Below are 16,224 nucleotides of genomic sequence, written 5' to 3'. Positions count from 1 at the left end.
ATGAATACTATGCCTGCATCCTGTACTGTATGATTAAGAAAAGAGAAATTTTGATATACAGTATCTGTAAATTTCATATTGTGGAATATAGGACGCAGGGTACACTCCCCTCTGTTCCTTGGTTACTCTGCATTACTTTCTACACAACTGAGGACTTATGGAGTAAGGCATGGGGCAGGTCCTTAAGAGCTTTGCCAGTGTCCAATCATCTGAAGGTACAAGCCTATAACCCAAGGTTTATAAATAGTTTGCCTGTGTCCTTTTACTGTACTCCAAGAAATGGAGTTTACAGGTTAGTCGAAATTCCTGTTTTCACAAATTTGCAATGGCTTCCTAGGATTATAGCAAGTATAACGTGCTGGGTTTAAGATGCTTAGATTTTCTGTATCAGAAATTTTTTTTTGATAATTATCACAGAGTTACACTTTATCATTGACATTCTGCAAAGTGGTAACTGCAAAGATGGATTAAGAAAGAATGGGGACTAAGGCAAGGAAACAGCTTTGCTCTTCCCACACAACCTTTTTAATTAGCATTGATAAGGACTGCAGAAGTCACATAGAAGCCCCCTTTTGGATTGTCTGCACCAACATAGCCCCACCAGACATCAGTTTTCTACAAGTGCAACCCCCTTTGTGAAGAAACGGGCAGGTGCAGAGCTTTGATAAATTCTTCTATCACCAAGGTTTACTGTAGGAGCATAAACATTGTAGCTAGGCACCCTGGACATTAACCAAGCCCTAGGCAACTCTGTTGGCTTATGAATGATTCAGCTCTACTAAATTGTTTATGGCTGGTAAAATTGAAACTCTAAAATTTACAGATCTTACAACCTTACATACGCTAAGAAAATATAAAATTTTCAAGCTGTAGGACTTTAGAGAGTGAGTATTATTGGACAGTACCCTCAACAGGTAAAATAGCCATGTGTATCTATAAGATGCACTGTGTCTGACTGTAAAAATGTCCCCAAATCAAAGTTACAATATTACCACAGTAGCTTAAATAAAAATAATACAAAATGTAATATATATATATATATATATATATATATATATATATATATATATATATATATATATAACTTAGTACTGTATAGTGGAGTTTACTTTTACTGTGTAATACATGTTACCTTCATATGCACTCCCAACAGCTGGGGATTGTATAAATGGGCCAATTCATCACTAGAGTGCTCAGATAAGAATTGCACCATTTAGTGTTGCCTTGGGGCAGTGGTGTCGAACCTTGGCACCCCCCGGATGTTTTGGAGCTACATTTTCCATGATCATGCCCTCTGCAGTGTAGTTGAGCATCGTGGGAAGTGTGTTTCCGGAGCATCTGGAGTGCCGGGGTTCGCCATCACTGCCCTAGGGTAAATAAAAAGCACTTGCCATGATGTAAGAGTCAGTGATTACAAAAAAGATTTTCCAACTGCATCAGAAACTGGAATTCCTCTGTCATATAGCAATGATCGAGTCCGGAGATGGCCTGCTATGCCTCACTGTCAGCAGGCCACATGCTTCCCCATACCCAGAAGCACTGGGTAGTGTCACTAGTTGTGATGGAGGAAGGAGCAGCAATGGAGCGCAGGCAAGATTACTATATAAGGGGTTTGGGGTTCCCTTTGCAAGGGCATAGTGACATGTTTTTAAATAATACATCACATAGATGCTCTCCTAGGTTACAGATATCTTGTTGAGAAACTCTGGTATAATACAACAAAGGTTATATTAGGGAGGCCTAGTGATGCCAATACAATAACAATCTAACAAAAAAAATAAAATAAACAAAATTTAGAAGAATCACTTTAACCACTTGCCGACCGCCGCAAGTACATATACCGGTACATACCGGTACGTGACGTACATACCGGTACGTCACTTTGCCTGTGAGGCTCTGGGGAGTGAGCCCGTGCCGCCGGAGGTGCGCTCCCGCTCCTGCGCGGTCACGGACCTCCCCGCGCGTGTGAGCCTTTTGAGCCTTTTTTCCATTGCTTTTCCTATTGCTTTTTTCCTTTTTTCCATTGCTTTTCCTATCACAATATGTGAGTTACATGATTAGGAAGACACTATAGCTTGGATTCACTCCCTGGAGCCGGCAGATTACCTATCTTTAGAGGAGATTTCACACACATGTATATTATCTCTTGGTAGGATCATGGTATTTGGTAAGCGGCTAACTTTTATCCATTAGGCACAGTGGAGATGCACTTGCACCTTGGATTGTTTCATTTGCACAAGGACAATTTATATGAATTGCATGTGGGAAGTCGAAACCCCCCTACCCATTTTATGCTAATACATTAATTTCATTTTAGCTATTGTGGTATTGTTGTCACTTTTATTTGGGGATATTTTCACAGTCAGACACAGCGCATCTTATAGATACACATACTGATTTCTCCTCATTATTCAAGGAGTTCTTGATTGCAGCAGTTTATGATTTTTTTAGTTTTTTTTTTTTTGCCAAGTGCATCTATTTAATTTTATTTTCATGTAAAATAGCCATAGCTATTATAATTAGGGCCCACATTTCACAGTATAATTCTCATACAGTACCCTAATACAATTTTAATGATTGTTGAATGTTTTTTTTTTCTCTTAGGTGAAACCAGGGACCACATGTGTTGTGTTTGGTTTGGGTGGAATAGGAATGTCTGCTGTCATGGGTTGCAAAGTCGCTGGTGCTTCCAGGATAATTGGCATAGACATCAACCCAACCAAATTTAGCAGAGCTAAAGAATTGGGATGTACTGACTGCATCAATCCAAATGACTCTGACAAACCAATCCATGAAGTTATTGTGGAAATGACTGAAGGAGGAACAGACTATGGATTTGAATGCATTGGCAAAGTTGATGTCATGGTAAGAGATAAAAATAAAGGAAATGGTTTCGCTTGTGATTCCTTTATCTGTATTAAATGTTTTCAAAGCCCAATAAAGAACCTATGGACTTTATTGGTACCAGGGAAGACAACACCCATAAAACCTCCATTTAGTTTATTACATGGTTAAAATATAGAAAGAGCCTTTTATTTTTCTGTTCATTGTCTCTTACTAATTTGATCTTAGGCCTATTGTGCTCTCTAGCGGATTGTTTAACATTTATTTAACTATTTAACATATTGCAGACATGCTCCTTCTGGATTCACTTGGAAGCTTTATGTTTCTTCAACTGTATGCTGCCTTTGCTACTATTTGCAGGCTAATGTTTTGTAATTTGTACAATTTGTCTTTTTTTAATAAAAAATTTATGGAACAAAATATACAAAGATTAAAATCAAAATGGAAAATGAGTCCCAAACATATAATTACATTTCTCATAATAGCGTGTACCAAAATATAACATTCAGACAACTTATTTGTCTGAAACAATCTAAGAGAACCTCTTAGATTGTTTCAGACAAAAGACCTCTTGGATTGTTTTAGAAAAAGGAGTTGTCTGAATGCTATATTTTGGTACACGCTACTGGAGTAGTTATTGCATGACTATAACAAAATGACTGCAGAGGAAGCCTGGTACCTCTAGAAAAATGGCCCATAACACAACACTATAATACTTGTTATCTTAACTGTAAAAAGCTATTGGAACCCTTTTCTAGAAATTTGCACAAATAATTTTTTGTTGTAGCTACAGTATCTCACAAAAGTGAGAACACCCCTCACATTTTTGTCAATATTATATTATATCTTTTCATGTGACAACACTGAAGAAATGACACTTTGCTACAATGTAAAGTAGTGAGTATACAGCTTGTAAAACAGTGTAAATTTGTTGTCCTCGCAAAATAACTCAACATACGGCTATTAATGTCTAAACCGCTGGCAACAAAAGTGAGTATATCCCTAAGTGACAAAGTCCAAATTGGGTCCAATTAGCCATTTTCCCTCCCTGGTATCATGTGACTCGTTACAATGTCTCAGGTGTGAATGGGGAGCAGGTGTGTTAAATTTGGTGTTATCGCTCTCACTCTCTCATACTCTCATACTGGTCACTGGAAGTTCAATATGGCACCTCATAGCAAAGAACTCTCTGAGGATCTGAAAAAAAAGAATTGTTGCTCTACATAAAGATGGCCTAGGCTATAAGAAGATTACCAAGACCCTAAAACTGAGCTGCAGCACGGTGGCCAAGACCATGAAGCGGTTTAACAGGACAGGTTCCACTCAGAACAGGCCTTGCCGTGGTCGAGCAAAGAAGTTGAGTGCATGTGCTCAGCATCATATCCAAAGGTCGTTTTTGGGAAATAGATGTATGAGCGCTGCCAGTATTTCTGCAGAGGTTAAAGGGGTGGGGGTCAGCCTGTCAATGCTCAGACCATACACTGCACACTGCTTTAAATTGGCTGTCATCCCAGAAGAAAGCCTCTTCTAAAGATGATGCACACGAAAGCTCGCAAACAGTTTGCTGAAGACAAGCAGACGAAGGACATGGATTACTGGAACCATGTCATGTGGTCTGATGAGACCAAGATAAAAAGTATTTGATTCAGATGGTGTCAAGCGTGGCGGGCAGCTACCAGGTGAGGAGTACAAAGACAAGTGTGTCTTGCCTACATTCAAGCATGGTGGTGGGAGTGTCATGGTCTTGGGCTGCATTAGTGCTGCCGGCACTGGGAAGCTACAGTTCATTGAGGGAACCATGAATGCCAACATGTACTGTGACATACTGAAGCAGAGCATGATTCCCTCCCTTCAGAGACTGGGCCGCAGGGCAGTATTCCAACATGATAACGACCCCAATCACACCTCCAAGACGAGCACTGTCTTGCTAAAAAAGCTGAGGGTAAAGGCGATGGACTGACCAAGCATGTCTCCAGACCTAAACCCTATTGAGCATCTGTGGGGCATCCTCAAATTGAAGGTGGAAGAGCGCAAGGTCTCTAACAATCATCAGCTCCGTGATGTCATCATGGAGGAGTAGAAGAGGACTCCAGTGGCAACCTGTGAAGCTCTGGTGAACTCCATGCCCAAGAGGGTTAAGGCAGTGCTGGAAAATAATGAAGGCCTCACAAAATATTGACACGTTGGGCCCAATTTGGACATTTTCACTTAGGAATGTACTCACTTTTGTTGCCAGCGGTTTATACGTTAATTGCTGTGTGTTGAGTTATTTTGAGGGGACAGCAAATTTACACCATTATACAAGCTGTGCACTCACTACTTTACATTGTAGCAAAGTGTCATTTCTTCAGTGTTGTCACATGAAAAGATATAATAAAATATTTACAAAAATGTGAGGGATGTACTCATTTTTGTAAGATACTGTATGTAATTAGACCTGCTTGATATTTAAAAATAAAAGTTGCAGAATGACTGAAATCTATTACAAAGGATTTTCACGGGTACAAAGATTACACTGGGAATTACTATTCAGGGTTTATAGGTTTATATTGCAGGCATATATTTAAATTGTTTCCATATTTTGTTATGTTAAAGGATCAGCTAACCTAAAGGCAGAGTGTAGTGTGCCGAGTCACCGTATGTGGCTTGAGAGCTCCTGAAACTATAGGGTTGATTTACTAGAAGTAAAAAGGCTGTTCGCTTTGTCAAGGAAATAGCACTTTGCAAGGGAAATTTTCTCAGAGTTTAGTGAAATTTAACTTTGCAAAGAATACCCAATCACCTACCAGGAAAAAAACAAAAACAGTATTTTTTCTTGCACATATCTGTATGATGGGAGTAAGCAGAGCTTTACCTCAATCCCTAAGCTCTGGGGAGAATTCCCTTTAAAGGGCAACTTCCTTTGCAAAGTGAACAGTCTATTTTTCCTTTAGTAAATCTACCGTTTGGCTCCTTCCAATACTTTCGGGATCTATCCATATACTGTACCTCTGAGCTTTGGATGTTCTGGTTCTATCACGTAGGGTAGTACCTCTCATAATGGCTGTGGCGTAAATGCAGACCTCAGAATTGTAGTGATCTCAACACCAGAGGCGCATAAAAAAAGAAAACCATTAGGTGACTTTTTTCTGAAATATCATGTTAAAATGTCTGACCATTTAACCGATTGCCGACCGGCGCACGACTATTTACTGCGGCGGTCAGCCCCTCACAGGCAAAGCGACGTAGGGCTACGTCGCTAGCCTGTGAGTCTCTAGGGAGCGAGTGTGCGCCGCCGGAGGCGCGCTCCCGATCCCGCTCGGTCACGGACCCCCCCCCCCCCCCCCGTGTGTGTGCCCGGCGGACCCGATGTCCACCAGGCAGGGCACTCGCGATCGTCCGTTACACCTGGAGAAAGGCAGACGGCTAATGTAAACAAAGCCGCCTGTCATTCTTCCCTGTGTAAGAATAGAGATCATACGGTTCTGCTATGTAGAACCGTTGATCTCTGTTCTTACATATCAAGCCACAGCCAATCACAGTTAGAAGCATGCCCCTAGGCACACAGTTAGCCCCTCCCTCTCAAAAAAAGTTACCCCTTCACTGCCAGTGTCATTTTTACAGTAATAGTGCATATGTATAGCACTGATTACTGTAGTAATGTCACTGGCAACCCCAAAAGTGTCAAAAATGTCAGTCAAGGGTCTGATCTGTCCGCCGCAATGTTGCAGTCCCGCAAAAACAAAAATCGCAGATCGCTGCCATTACTCGTTAAAAAAAAAAAAAAAAAAATATTTCCCTTAGTTAGTAAACGCAATATCTTTTGCGCAAACCAATCAAAATATTGTTATTTTTGAAAAATTGACGCTCTTTTTTTGTTTATAGCGCATGATCAAAAAATCGCACAGGTGTTCAAATACCACCAAAAGAAAGCTCTGTTTGTGGGAAAAAAAGGACTTCAAATTCGTTTAGGTACAGTGTCGCACGACCGCGCAATTGTCCGTTAAAGTCATGCAGTGCCGAATCGCAAAATAGGCTCTGGTCAGGAAAGGGGTAAAATTTTCCAGGGCTTAAGTGGTTAAGGTGAAACTATGTTTTGCCTGTGCAGGGGGGAACGCAGGTTCACCTGAACCAGTGGCGGAGCCAGAGGGCTAGCTGGGGTGGCAATTGCCACCCCAGATGAAGTCCTTGCCACCCCTGTTGCCACCCCGCTGAAAACATTACACTCAGGGGCCCTGGGTCACTCAGTCCGTCCTCTGCCCTGTGTCTCGCGGCCTGGCCAGCCCAACACACTGGTTGCTAGCATCACCTGTCATCTAGCAACCAGTGAGGTCAGCCTTGTGTGGGGGTGTGTCATCATGTGGGGCTTCCCCTCCCCCCCCAGCATTCAGAGCGCAGGAGGATTTTCATTTCATGATCCTCCGCGTCTGAAATTGGCTCCACCCACCTCCCTGCCATCAGAGAAACTGACTAAAGCTGGATGGGGCAGGAAGGATTCAGCCGTGGGATGGATGGATGGATGGTGTCAGCGCCGGTTCCTGGACTTGGTAACTGTTACTGGCTCTGCCCCCCCTCTCACTACTACCCCCTCCCCTCTCTCTCACTACCCTCCCCTCTCCTATCCCTCTCTCCCTCTATCCATCTCTCTCTCCTTCTATCCCTCCCTCTCTCCTTCTATCCCTCTCTCTCCCCTTCTATCCTTCTCTCTCTCCTTCTATTCCTCTCTCTCTCCTTCTCTCTCCCTCTCTCCTTCTATCCCTCTCTCTCCCTCTCTATCCTTCTCTCTCTCCCTCTATCTCCCTCTATCCCTCTCTCTCCCTCTCCCTCTATCTCCCTCTCTCTCCTTCTATCCCTCTCTCTTCTTCTATCCCTCTTTCTCCTTCTATCCCACTCTCTCTCTCTCTCTCTCTCCTTCTATCCCTCTCTATCCTTCTATCCCTCTCTATCCTTCTCTCTCCTTCTGTCCCTCTCTCTCCCTCTGTCCCGCTGTCTATCCCCCTCTCTCTCTCTCCCTCTTTATCCCTCTCTCTCCCTCTTTATCCCTCTCTGACTATTCTGATTCTATTCTTCCAGAAGCACATTTGTGAGGTCAGGCCTTCTCATCCAACATCTGTGCCTGTTATAGCTGCGAAGGGTGAGTCATTTTATGGTGGGCAGGGGTGAGGGGGCGGGCATTGGGTGGAGCTTGGGTGGGACTTGTGGCAGGGGTTACCTTGCCATCCCTTTGCCACCCCTGTTTTAAAAGTCTAGCTCCGCCACTGACCTGAACGTCCCCCTCCCCAGCAGCACACACTTACCTTCCTTTCATTCTCCAACCATTTTGTTTAGCTACCAGGGCAATGGAAAAAAATCTAGGCTAATCACTGGGCACCAGCAATGTCACAAGAGATGAATGGGAGTGAGTCACATCCCATACCTGGATGTACCTGGTATCTTCTTCATTCCTGATAGCTAATTGGAGTGATGGGAGAGTAAAGGGAAGGGGAGGGTATGCTGTTTGGGAGAGATAAATTAAAAAGCAATTACAGCAATTGCAGTCTACCTAGGAACACTATCTTCTCACTGAACACTCCATGACATCAATCTATAAAGGCATTTTACTTTTGTCTAACTCCATTGCCAAACCAATGCATGCATCTGGGTTGCGGACGCTTGAGAAAGAAGTACTGAGGCAGGGTGCTATGATGTTTTCAGGAAGGTAAGTATAGCATCCTCTCGACCCCTCCCACCAACCATGAACTGCCTGCATAGCATAGAAAAGCAAAGAGATCAAGTGATCATATCAATGGGTCCAAAATAAGTTATGTAATGAAAACAAAAAGGTTTATTTGAAAAAATGTATTAGCAGGAAAGGCAAAATATCAGTAGAAAAAATGTTTAGGTTCAAATGATAAATTATCCAATAATGAATTAATAAGTATTGATACATTAAAATAATGAGCACATAAATAGCTAATAAAGAGTGTAACTAACCCGGAAACTTTTTTTTAGGCATCTATGATTCAGTCCACTCACCATTCTTTTGGATCTGCGAATATCATTGGAGTTCCCAAATCCACAGATAGGCTTTCTATAGATGTAATGTGGCTGCTAACTGGACGTACAATACAAGGAGCCTTCTTGGGAGGTAAAACAAACAATTACAATTTACAACATGCTGAATAGAGTTCACTGTATGTTAAAATATGTATGCACACTGAACACCCTGGACTTGAATTCTAGTGTTTGCTTTTATTTATTTATTTTACAGATTTTAAGGCCTCCTTGGACTTCCCAGGCTTAGTGCAAGATGCCATACAGGCCAAGAAATTTGACCTCTCCAAGCTGGTGACAAACAAGTTGCCCTTTGAAAAGATCAATGAGGGTTTTGACCTCATGAGACATGGGAAATGGTAAGCAGTTCGTTAATATGACACTTTTCCTTTTTGAAATCATGACAATCATATATACAAATGATATTAACATAAAACAAATCCCTCTGTGGCTCTAAAACCCAGGGGTCTCAGCTCATGAAGTTTCATAGAGCACTTTATTTAGCTCTGTAAATTAGCGATTGTTTTACCACTATTCATGCAAATATAGCACTGTTATTGTTTTAGTTAAGATCAGATTGGAATCCTGCGAGCTACCCCCCTAATCTAGATTTTACAACTGCCGCAAACACCTCACTCCTCAGAAAGTGCTCTGTGCTATAAATACAATAAATAGAGTTGCGCAAGAGTAAAAATCTGCCTAGTTGCTATTTCAACGATATTGGTGACCAATCCAGATTGTACTGTATATGGTGTACTATCCAAAAATGTAAAATAAAATAAACCTGTGTGATATAAATTGTTTCGTGAAAAGTCAATGTTTTGATGTGATTCCAATGCTGAGTAAATGTGTAACCCGCTTCAATAATCATACAGTGTTACCAAATATAAAGTGCTGTGTGCTGATACCGTTGTGTTTAAAAAATCCTTGCAATCAATATTTGCTATGTTCTCTCATGCAAACAGAAACCAATATATATATAAAAGATTCTAATATATATATAAATAGTCCATAAAGTGCTTATAGGTGTTATAATCTGTGAGTCCTTAATATAAAGAAAAAGTGCCAGGTGCTTGTGGAATAATCAGCTGCAGGTGCTCAATCCACCAAGTCTGTGGACATGTGGGTGTGTTCCCAACCGGTATTCTTGACCGATATATCACCAAACTCCATGCACCCCCTCATGATTGGGCGCTCACCTTAAGACCGATATAGATATGCCTCTAATCGTATACAATATTAACTCCTCTGGGGCACTTCTCCTCCCTTCCACTGAGATACCGAAAGATCTCTGGCAGTATCCTCCTACATGTAACTCCAACACTCCATAGGGGACGATACCATGTGAAAGAGATAGCTCCAGATAGTGCTTATATCGTTTTATACTTTTTATTAAATGCCAAGTGAAAAGTTGTACACTCACATTTCCAGGTGCATGTATGCACGTATGAATCGCTTTAACCGTTCCCGGATGCCTTTCGGATATCCCCCTGAGGAAGACACGAGGTCCCTGTGTTGTCACGCGTAGGACGGGCAGAGCGTTGCACCCAGCGTAGGTGAGGCTGTCGGGCAGACCAAAGAGGACGGTCGCAAGCCGAGGTGGCTCCCTATTTATCCGAAAGGCATCCGGGAACGGTTAAAGCGATTCATACGTGCATACATGCACCTGGAAATGTGAGTGTACAACTTTTCACTTGGCATTTAATAAAAAGTATAAAACGATATAAGCACTATCTGGAGCTATCTCTTTCACATGGTATCATTCCCTATGGAGTGTTGGAGTTACATGTAGGAGGATACTGCCAGCGATCTTTCGGTATCTCAGTGGAAGGGAGGAGAAGTGTCCCAGAGGAGTTAATATTGTATACGATTAGAGGCATATCTATATCGGTCTTAAGGTGAGCGCCCAATCACGAGGGGGTGCATGGAGTTTGGTGATATACCAGTTGGGAACACACCCACATGTCCACAGACTTGGTGGATTGAGCACCTGCAGCTGATTATTCCACAAGCACCTGGCACTTTTTCTTTATATTAAGGACTCACAGATTAGAACACCTATAAGCACTTTATGGACTATTTATATATATTAGAATCTTTTATATATATTGGTTTCTGTTTGCATGAGAGAACATAGCAAATATTGATTGCAAGGATTTTTTAAACACAACGGTATTAGCACACAGCACTTTATATTTGGTAACACTGTATGATTATTGAAGCGGGTTACACATTTATTTATATATTCAGCATTGGAATCACATCAAAACATTGACTTTTCACAAAACAATTTATATCACACAGGTTTATTTTATTTTATTTTATATTTTTGAATAGCACACCATACACAGTACAATCTGGATTGGTCACCAATATCGTTGAAATAGCAACTAGGCAGATTTTTACTCTTGCGCAACACTATTTATTGTAGTCCGTGTTTTAGTTGCCATTGTCAAAGAATTAAAAGGGGTATTAAACCCAAAAATAAAACAATATTATATTTCAGCTTACCAATGCTTAGAAGTGGGGACTGCATTTGATTTGTGTTTTAGATTTGTTTTCTTTATTTTTCCCTGGTGATCCTGCCAGTGAGTTAGTTATTTTTCAACAGACCAAGCTGTCCAGCAAAAGTGGAAGTTAAGGCATTACAGAAACCAATTATTTATATAAAACCTTTATCCCAAAAGGAACAAAACTGAAACTGTAATCTCTCACCCATGGTGGAGACACCAAAAGAAAGGAAGTGTGGTAGTGGCTGGATCACAAGGGAAAAATAAAATAAAAAAGCTTAAAAAACAAAATGAATGCAGCCACCATTTGTAAGGATTGACAAGCTGCAATGTATTATTTTTGTGTGTTTGGGTTTAATGCCACTTTAATGTAAAAATGTTAACCTGTGTAGTAATCATTGGGATTTTGAATTGATTTTATCTTAAAGTGACAACAGACTCAGGTTTAAAAAAAAAAAGTCTTAAAATCTTAATTTCAATGATTTTCAATTATATATATACATAAATTATAGAATTATAGATATATTTGTCAAACCAAAATGAAGCACGTTGAAGAAATTTACATTTTTTACAGGTTTACATTCACTATATTCATCTATATTTCACCTACACAGCTTTATCAATGGACAGCTACACCAGCACATTGAAAATACAAGAAATTGGAACACATTAGGTTTATTTTTCAGGTGTGATACAATACTGGAGAATCACATTTTATATACAAAACTGCGTTGCATTTTTTTATAAATAGAAAGATAAGATTAGCAACTGTGTAGTTTTGTGTATAAATATGTGACTAGAGGTGTACTATGCCCACCAAATAAACCTAGCATCAATAAATAGGTATATATCGCAGAACAGACGATAAACCACTGTAACCAAAAATGTGTGGGCAGTAAACAATGGAAAGCAGGGGTTTATTTTATTTTTTTTAAAAATAATAAAAAGAAGTGGAAAAGCAATAGAAAAGGAGGAAGAGACATATAGGGAGACGAGAGGTATAGTAAGTCTGATGCACTGTGGTTATAACCTAGCATGTTTTAAACAATTGTTTTTTCAGTCTATCGAGGTAATCAATAAATTATATCAATTCAAATTAAATTTATTTTAATAAACCTTGAGTTAATATGGACCTATGTGTAACGAAGCTAAACTTTTGGGTTGCTTGAGGGAACACAATGTTTATTAAATATTAAAAGGCAAAATAAAGTATACTAATGCAATATTAAAATACTATCTTACAGCGTTCGTACAGTCCTTACAATGAAAAAGTGAGAGAAGACATAGAACACCCACTGTCCTGTGGATATTCTTCACAACTACAATGTCATATCTTCATCATTTCAGTTTCGTTGAAGCACCATATGTGTATTTTTATCTTTGGGTTCATACTGCTTTTCTAGGGTCTTTGGTGATCATTCTGTACTAAACAAGATAAAACCATTTTATTTTATAATATAAAGCTAGATTTTGACAATAAATAAGGCTTATGAGTTTGAACTATACCTAAGTGTGTCTGTTTTTATACTACCAATCATGCCACATAGAACAATAAATTATAAATAAGCAAGTAATACCATAAAATGAAAGATAGATTTCACACACCTATTAAATGTATATTTAACAGAACTGTAAATAGTACATTTAAATTCCACCATGCACGTGGCTTACACTTACAGTACCTACTTACTTTTTCTTTGTTCTTCCACTTCTACATTCAGCTGCCATGAGTGAAGAGAAACACACTGTACTTCCACTTATGGGAAACATGTGAATCCCCCACCCCATCAGTGCAGAATTTCATGGAAATAGGCAAATGTTAACTTCAAGTAGTCAAATTTGACTTGATATCAACCACCTGTAAACCCCCGCACATCAGCACTTATACTGGAAGGGGGGAGGGGGGAGTCTAGTACTCTGAGTCCTTGCTTGAAAAGAACATACTTATAGCCCAGATCTGGGTTAAATGTTTTTTTTAAGGCCCCCCCCCCCCTATTTAAAAAAAAACAGCTTTTGCTGCAATACTTACATTCAATCCAAAGCTATACCCTCAGTAACTCTTCAGTTGCCACAAGTTGTCTCATTATCACATAACTCCACAAGGCATGGCTCCCTGAACTCACATTGCATTGATGCAGAGAGTGGTGCTGATGTCATTACATAGGCTTTGCTCTCTGCATCTATTGAGAATCACCCACTGCCAAGAGAAGAAGAACGAGAAATAACAAAAAAATATATATACTGCTGGGGGGTTCTAAAAGGTAGTCCTCTATTAGAGGCAGCTCAGAGCCTGTAGTTGGCAATCAAAGAAGAGAACAAAACAGGCATGACCTCATGTGTGGTGTGGTGCTGTTCTTTCAGTCATAATCTGGAGAGACCAAGCTGTGCTGCCTATGTCTCACTGACTCCTTAAGGGGCTGCTGGATTGTTGGACTGTTCTGCCTTTCCCAGTGGTGGCCCGCCCTTAACCAGACAACTCACAGATACACCAGTAGTGAAAAAAGGGCAACATTTAACCAGGAATATGCCCTGTATGGTAAGTGTGGGTTAAACAGTTTAAACAGTGGCAGGGTGAACCCTTTAGCAACTGCAGAAACAAAGTTACTTTATAACAAGGTATATGACTCTCATTCCCTAAGAGGAGAACAACCCTGTTGGATGAAATAACCACAGTGATAAAATTTTTTAAAGCAGAACTCAATGGCATGCATTCATCAGTGGTCTTTTTACTACTTTTATACCCTCTCTAACCTGGTCAGTGGGATTGTACAAAAGCTTCCCATAGGTGGGGTCCCTAAACTTGCAATGAAGTGTTCATCCTCCAAGTAAGAGTATTTGTAATCTAAGAGTGAAGGGCAATGCAATCCCCTTTAGGCAGAACTCTACTTGTGACTAGAGAGGAGCCGAACACCCCCCTCTTCAGTTCGCACCAGAACACTGCGAACAGGGGAAAGGTTTGTTCGTACAAACAAACTCCATTGAAGTCTACCTGACACCCACGATCGTTCCCTGCTAAAAGAGAAGAACGGTCAGCTCTTGTAAACACAGCTGACCGTTCTTCTCTCTGAAATGATCACAGAGCTCCTGTGATTCTTCTATATAGGATTACAGGTCTCTGTGATTATCTCACAAGCCCAACCCCCATACAGTTAGAAACACGCCCCTAGGTACACATTTAACCCCTTGAACACCCACAGTGTTAACCCCTTCCCTGCCAGTGTCATTATTACAGTAACAGTGCACATGTTTAGCACTGATACTGTAGTAATGTCACTGGTCCCCCCAAAAGTGTCAAAAATGTCAGTTAGGGGTCCGATCTGTCCACCAAAATGTCGCAGTCCCGCTAAAAATCGCAGATCGCCGCCATTACTAGTAAAAAAAAAAAACAATAAAAATTACATAAATCTTTCCCGTAGTTAGTAGACGCGATAACTTTTGTGCAAACCAATCAAAATACCCTTATTGCGATTTTTTTTACCAAAAACATGTAGCAGAAAACAAATTGGCCCAAAATGTTCAAAAAATTTGAATTTAAATTTTTTTTTGGGAATGTTATATAGCAGAAAGTGAAAAATATATATATTTTTTGTTTTTTCAGAATTGTCGCTCTTTTTTTGTTTATAGCGCAAAAAAGAAAAATCACAAAGGTGATCAAATACCACCAAATCAAAGCTCTATTTGCAGGAAAAAAGAACATCTATTTTATTGGGGTACAGCATCGCACGACCGCACAATTGTCCCTTAAAGTAACGCAGTGCCGAATCGCAAAATATGGCCTGGTCATTAAGGGGGAAAATCTTCCATTCCAGAAGTGGTTAAAGGAGCAGTGATTTAATGATTTTAATGAGGCTAAAAGTGAAACTATAAAAATGAAAAATTCTTTCAAATATCGTGCCTGGGGGGTTCCCTAATGTGCCTGTAAAGTAGCGCATCTGTACAATGTATGTAGCCTGCTGCAGCAATACTGACATTTCTAAAGCAAAAAATGTCATATACAAATATACATACAAATTTCCATTTCAATCGCATGTACTTGTCATACAGGTGCCAAAAATTGGGCATTTGGTGTTTAGTGGTGCCTGAACACCATAACCCCTCACAGTTACTCTTGCTAGGTGCAGGAACGGTACCTGCTGGTAAGAATTCCGTACAAATTTGAAATTGCATGTACTTGTCATACAGGTGCCAAAAATTGGGCCTTTGCTGTTGGTGGTGCCTGAACACCGTAACCCCTCACAGTTACTGGGCACAGGGCACAGGGACAGGGCCTGCTGTTAAAAATTACATATGAAATTTAAATTGCATGCACCTGTCATACAAGTGCAGAAAAATTGGGCCTTGGGGGTTGGTGGTGACCTAAACCAAAAACATTGTTGGGAGCTAACAGAATCAAGGTCGAGGAATAGGATAGCCAGCATATGCAGTCTTCAAGGGATGGCAGACCCCTAGCACATTCAATTAGTTACATCAGCATCAGGGACTTGATTGTTGCTGTTGTTCCAGGACTGATTCATTTTGATAAAAGTCAGCTGGTTAACAGAGTGTGTGGTCAGATGCACTCTTTTGTCTGTAACAAAACCTCCAGCAGCACTGAACATCCGTTCGGAAAGCACACTGAAAGCAGGACAGGCCAGTAGCTCCATTGCATATTGAGCAAGTTCTGGCCAGTGGTCCATCCTCAAGAGCCAGTAACCCAGTGGATGCTCAGCTGGAAAGTCTCTCCAAGTCTGCTCTTGCCCCTAGATAATCATGCACCATATGATGGAGATGTTGCCAATGGTTATTTAAACCTAACAGCCCTGGGTGCTGCTGAGGACTAAAGAACTGTTTGAAGGCATCGGTCAGCCGGCCGCCTTCT

The sequence above is a fragment of the Pelophylax lessonae genome, assembly GCF_965119305.1.
Source record: "Pelophylax lessonae genome assembly, chromosome: 1".
Classification (NCBI taxonomy): Eukaryota; Metazoa; Chordata; class Amphibia; order Anura; family Ranidae; genus Pelophylax; species Pelophylax lessonae.
This window is presented reverse-complemented; position numbering follows the sequence as displayed.